The 6,946-nt window shown below is 33.7% G+C and overlaps 1 pseudogene; it reads right to left on the bottom strand.

Moving 5' to 3' along the window:
* Nucleotides 1-1,029: 1,029 nt before the first annotated feature.
* Nucleotides 1,030-6,731, bottom strand: LOC149264941 (long chain base biosynthesis protein 2b-like; annotated as a pseudogene).
* Between the last annotated feature and the right edge of the window lie 215 nt (nucleotides 6,732-6,946).

The following is a 6,946-nucleotide window of genomic DNA, read 5'->3' as shown; positions in this document are numbered from 1 at the left end:
ATTCCTATGTGCAAAGTCACAAATAATGCACCTGTTTGTAATGTTTCTAACATGGTTGTGGAAACTAAATACCCACAGATCTTTTTGGATGCTTTACAATGTTTATTCTTCGAATTTAGAAATTAAATCTATTTCTCTGAATGTGAATGGATGGGAAGGTTAATTGATGATGCATGCCATATCCCCAATTTTGTACAAAACCATACCAATGCCCATCTATAAAGAGTAGGTAGATCTTTCAATATTGAATATTGCAGATACTTTATTTTCCTCTTAATTCTTCATGTTTAAGAGGTTGAAGAAATCAAGGCCACTATTGGATCCATATTTATTTCAAAGAAATGGTCTTTTTGGAAAAATTCAAATCAAAATGCTTCAAAAAATGAAACAAAGGTGGATGATGGTTGATGGGAGAGGTAGATCTTATAATTAATATCCTATAAATTATCATTCCTTGTTGCAGTATGTGAACCAACACATCTTAGGAGATGTTTATGAGGGATTTGAAGTGGGTTTAGAATATGAATACTCTCGCATTATTTCTCATGTATGTGTGCTCTTAAAACCAATAGATCCATGGATGAGAAGTTAATAAATATCAATGGTTATACTCTGGGATGGATTGCAGAGTGATATGGTTGATTCTTCAAGAACAAGGATCTTTGCAAAATATTCCAAATCATACACATATAAGAAACTATTTGTAATTCATAAAGTGATTGCAATGTATGTGCTCATCCGAAGACATAAAACATGAAATAATGAAACTAAGTCATTTAAGAGAAACACCCAAAGTAGATGGTTTGTAAACTTTTGGGGTTCAGAAAAAGGTGTAATTAAAAGGTTACTAACTCAAACATGACCCAATGAATATTTTGAAATGATTAATTATTCATAAAGTAGATATGATACAAACCTAATCTTAATTTTGGAGGGGGAAAGGGTTTTTCCTATTAGAACCATTTTCATATTGACAATCATAATTGTTCAACTGTTATAGGAACCATTACTGCACATACTTGCAATTTCCTATTCTTTGAGATATTTCCACATTATTTTGCAATCATCTACATGATAATGGAGAAAAGGTTTCCTCACACTGCACTTGAAGCATTCTCTAGAGAAGGCTAGAATTTTGGTTGGGTTATACAACATTATTGGCATAACATGTGAATCATGGTCTCCTAAAACCTCACATCTCATCTTTTGCAAATCAGCACAGAAAAAATTGTTATTTTCTTGAAAGCATGTAGGCTTTTGAGCTCATATGATAGAGACACATTACCCATCACTGATTAGATAAACAAACTATACATTTTTGTATTCAGGCTTCTATGATCCATAATGAATTAAGAAAAAATTCTTATGATAGAAATCACAAAAAATCTCTTATGTGATTTCTACCGAAAGACTTTGCTTAAATCTATACATTCTTTCACTTTAATGAATAGAACAAAAGACTATAGGAAGATATAACAACAAGCAAAAGAGATGATTTATATGGAGAAAAAAATATGATCTTGTTGCAACAAAATCACAACACCCCCATTTTTAATCTATTACCTTAATAATAACAATGGGGACCCTCTACGTAAATTATAGTTATATCGTCCTCCTTTAATACTTTCATTTTGTTAATTGTGCGACAATTTTGTGAGATTTTCATTTTCTTCGAATTTACATTCTAAATACTTTATTACATATGGTTTCCCATTATCTTTCCATCGGTTCTCATTTCATCTCATTTGGACACACGGTTTGCAAATGGTACGATATTCTGGGGATGCACGAGAATGCATTATAAGGTAAGAGGCCTTAATTTTTTTATATCTCAAATATATATATTATAAGGATAAGGGGGCCCATGTGGATCTTGACTCCTCCCCCTCCTTCCTACCCTCCTTCCTGGATCCCTGTAACACTTATATACCTCCCCTCATATTAATTCTCATGAGACTCTTAAAAGAGTTCCTCAAAATCCACAACTTAAAAAAAAATGTAATTTGTTTTATATATATATATATATATATATATATATATATATATATATATATATATATATATGTGTATATATTAATATTAATATTTTAAATAATATTACATTTAATTAGTTCGCCTGGGGTAGCTCAAGTGCTGATGGCCGTGTAAATGAAGTCTCACCGAACCGGAGATCTTGGGTTTGAATCTTGTGCTACCCTCCCCCCATAGCGGGGTAAATAATGGACATGTAAACATCAAAATCGGAGAGTCCTACCAAGCTTAACAAAAAAAAAATATCACATTTAATTAGTTTAAAATTATTTTTAAATATATTTAAAATTAATTTGTGATTTAATTAATGTAATTAGTTTTATATATCTATATATATATATATATATATATATATATATATATATATATATATATATATATATAGAGAGACCCCGGATGCAGGTGAATGACACGACACTCAACTTGACAGGACTAGGGTGGGGCGAGGCAGCTCGACACCTGCCCACCTAGTACGAGGTGTTAAATGTAGGTGAAGGGATTGGCGCCTGGCATGCGCGCAAGCAGTTTCATTACATTCCCCCCGCCAGGTGATTCGGGCTCATTCTCTCTACCCACTGCAATGGATCCTCCCTCCACACGCTGCTACTTGCAAGAGATGACGGCGATCATCAATGCAGCAGTTATGAATGTGGTTTTTCGTGACAGGTTTGGCAAGCTTAAGGAGTGGCACTGCCCAGCATCCACGCTCAAACCTTGTGAGTTGTTTATTTGGGCTCTTCCCATCGCCTCTGTTTGAACTTCGGTTCTTTCGGATGTTTCTAAGCCTTTGACAAGGAAGCTCTGTTCAGCCTTCCAAGGGCAGCTCCTTTGGCTCATTTCTTTCCATTGGAGGGCTCTGGGTTTAAGTCTGAACGTTCTCAGGTTGGTTTATTATCTTGTTTTCTCTTTTCTGGTCGCCGGTTCTTGTGGAGTGCGTCTCAGTAATCCTTTTACAGTTTTTGTCCCCTGCTCTACCATTTCGTCTTCTGCCCGGTCTTTAAGTTGGGAGGGAGGGAGACTGGTCTAGGAAATTTAAAGGCAGCCCACAGGCTCTTGCTTGTTTATGGCATTCTAGGGCATTCTCCCGGGTCTCCACGTTATTGGTGTTTTGATCACCAGTCGGTCTGCAACCTTCCCATTACCCATTCATCAATGGCTCGTCTTCGTCACAGAATGGGGTGACGTAGAGGACAACCCCAGCGCACTCCAACTGGTTTTTCATCGGACTCGCCAGCCCCCACCAGTGAACTTTTCACTGGTCGTTATCTTGGTACCCGAAGTGGGCGCGGGAGACGTCAGGCTTCCAGCCATTATCGTGGGCCTCCATCCTCAATAGCCTCAGCCATTTTCACTTTCAATAGCTCTCTGCATCGGCCCCAGATAACTGCCCACATCTCCGTGTTCTTCTATGAGACAACTCAGTTGGAAGGTTCAGATTCTCATCCGGGTGGCTTAGGAGCAGTGGTTGGTCCTTCCTCTGCGATTCAACTCGAAATTGGAGTGGCGTCGCAGCATGTTCAGGAAGCCCCAGGATGCAACACTCAGGATGTTGAGATGGTGCCAGCAGATCTCGGACCCTCCAATTAGATCGTCGCTCCTGTTGATGATGTGCCAGATTTCGGTTGGTGCCAAATCGTGGAAGAACCACCTGCTAACTAGTCTGTTCTCGCTGACGTGGGTTTGTCTTTTTGGTTTTGTAATGGTTTATTTCGGGCATGTCTACTATAATATTGATGTAAAAGGGCGATGGTCTGCCTATGTTTTTGCTGTTTGGGTTCATATGATTCTCCAGAAAAGCTTCATCTTGGTTCCTTATCTGCTTTCTTGGGAATTTTGGCTCTTTTCAGAGCAATGCACTGACTTCGGTCAAATAAATAAATAAATAAATAAAATAAAATAAAAAATAAATATAATATATATATATATATATATATATATATAGATATATATATATAAATATATATATAATATATATATATATCTATATATACATATATATATATATATATATACATATATATATATATATATATATATATATATATATATATATATATATATATATATATAATTTAATTTGTATATAATAATAATTTAATTTATTTAAAATAATTTTCAAATTAGGATTTATTTTATTAATTTGTATATATTAACAAAAATATTAGATTTTTTGCCTAGGCATACATTTTTTAGAATTCTCGTAGTTTTGATACTTTGACTTTGAAGACTAATATCTTGAGTTTTACTTTTCCAGAGGAGGCTAGATATGGCTTGTTAGAAATCTAGAACTGTGGAGAAAAATACGGGAACATAAAAACAAGAATATTTGAACATTTAATTTCCTAAATAGTTAGCATAAATCTAAGTAATGAATTTGCAACAATAATTGGTTTGGGAGAGTTTGATTGGGGAGAATTTCATTGGCTTGAAAAAAAAGTTGTTGCTAATTCATTCTTCATATTGTCCAAGTGATAATAAGATTTGTAAAGGAAGCAATCATAGCATGGAAACTCTTTCATTTTATTTATCCAATTTAATTTCTATTTGGGAATTTTGTTGAGAATTTTATCTTCCATTTTTGGTTTTTAGTTTTGATGGAAAATTTTAATTGGTTGGAATTTGATTTTGACAGGAGATCTATTGAAGAAAATGATGGTAAGAGATCTTGGAGCAATGTTATTGCACCGACAAAGGAGAAGAAGAGGATTTTCTGCTCCAAAATAGATGGATCTAAAAGCACTTCAAACATCTCTCCTTTTTTAATATTTTTGTAAATTATAACTGTTATTTTTTAAGAATGAGGCATGGGTTCCTCTCCTCTGCAACTTAGGAGCTCTTAGCACTTTTTTAATGAGATTTTAGGCTATAGGCAGGGAGGAAAATCTCAAATATGGGTTATTGGGGGTTCTTCTTTTCCAATCTAGACTTTGTATTAGAGGTTGAGACTACACTTTTGTAGTTCTCTCCCTTTACTGGTAGAGCTTGTGATTTGGAGAGGATTGTTGGAGATCAAATCAAGGAACATAGAAAAAAGACTAGGTTTCATCAATTTGTATTTAAAATATGTTTATTTTGAATGCAAATTTTATCCTTTTCTATGGTAGATTTGTGTGAAATTATTTTAATATTGATCAGTGTTGTTTGATGTGAGGATGAATGTCTTTTGGATTAGATATCTAGTTCAATAGTCTCGTAGATTTATTGTTAATTTTCTCTTTTTCTCAAGTACTTAAATTAGATCTATGAGTAACTATTTATTCTAAAATATTCTATCTAAAATCGATTTAATTACTATTGAAATCATGTGAAGTTTTTCGTAGTTTTAATATTTAATCATTCATAATTAATGTGTCTCCAAACATAACATGTTTTGTAATCAAAATATAAGCTGGAAGAACTATTTCATTAGTCATATATTCATCATAAACGAGACATGTTAAATCCCCAACCCATTTAATTACCTTTCTCTCAATTGGGTTAGATCTACATTTTCCTAATTGAGATAGGCTTAGGATTTCTTTCCTTTTGCTTGCATTTTAGAAATAATTTGCATTTAGATTAATCATTGAATTTCTAGAAGTCCCCTTACACTAGAGGAAAAATTTAGTGTGTCTTGGCTAATCCCTCAAGTTACCTTAAGGGTTGCTTTCTTGTAAGCTAGCAAGAAGAGGGTAATTCCGATATATTTCTCTTTCTTTGATAAGTAATAGAAATACCACAAGTCAGCGAGGAGAGAGAGGGGGTAATTGGACCCAATTGAACTAGTGAGAACCACCAAATCAAACAAATAAGAGCTTACATGGGGATCTAACTGGGCAGTCTCCCTTACATTTTGATGAGGTCATTTTTTACCACCAACTGATCCTCTAACCTCGATTTGAACCATATTCTCCAAGAATTACTTTCAGGGCATATATGACCTGATACATGCTAGATGGAGACAGTGAAGCTACACAAAGGTGTCGAAGACTAACAACCTTCGAGTATTTAGTGAGGCCCTAAACAACCCATGATCTGATTTAAGAAAAATAAATAGAACTACAAAAATTCAACAATCATATTTTAAAGTAAAAGAAACATTGAAGATAAGTCCAACTGCATTAAGTTATATATTATAAAAATATACTCCCTTGGATCAACTCAAAAAATATCTACAAATGTGATATCAAAATTACAAGTTAGTTTATCATAGAGTTAAAGAAACATTTTAAATTACAAGCATATTAACCAACATTGGATCCAACAATGTAGCCTCCACATGATTCAAATGAGTTTTTGAAGGTGCCCATCATAATATCAATATCAGAAGTATCCACTCTTAGAATCTCACAAATTCCCCTTCCTGTTTTTCCAACAACTCTAAGTATATATAACCCTAATCAACAACAAAATGATAATAAACGGTCAGTTGCAAAAAAAACTAATAGCTTCCTAATGCTTAGAGAAATCTAATAGTAGGAACCTAATCAGGGAAAAAGAGAAACAATATTAGGAAACCAATATAAATTGATAGCAAACCACCATAAGGCAGTACACTAACCAATCAAACCATGTACTTTTTACAGACAACTACAATTTCTGGAAGTTTGCATAATTCACCCTCCATACAATAAATCCCTTCCAAAATGAAAAATATTTTCTTTCAAGGTCTAAGTTTGAGGCTAACATTTTGCTATTGTGTCTCAAAGCACTTACTCCAAGTGTAAAGTTGTTAAAAACCATAAAAATAAAATAAGATTCCAATGATTTCAAATGTTCATATGCACGAATACAAGAAATTAATGCTACAAAGTGTCTAAAACCACTTTTTTTAAGTGAGCATAAATATATTGAAAAGGAAATAAAGTACTAACTATTATGTGGAAAAAAATAATTCTTGGTCCATATGCTCAAGCACCAACAACTATTGAAGAAT

This window comes from Pinus tabuliformis, chromosome 6, assembly GCF_031772625.1.
Source record: "Pinus tabuliformis cultivar Carrire ecotype Pingquan chromosome 6, CPIR1, whole genome shotgun sequence".
Classification (NCBI taxonomy): domain Eukaryota; kingdom Viridiplantae; phylum Streptophyta; class Pinopsida; order Pinales; family Pinaceae; genus Pinus; species Pinus tabuliformis.
Note: the sequence above shows the minus strand (reverse complement) of the source record. Positions and strands in the feature narration are given on the sequence as shown.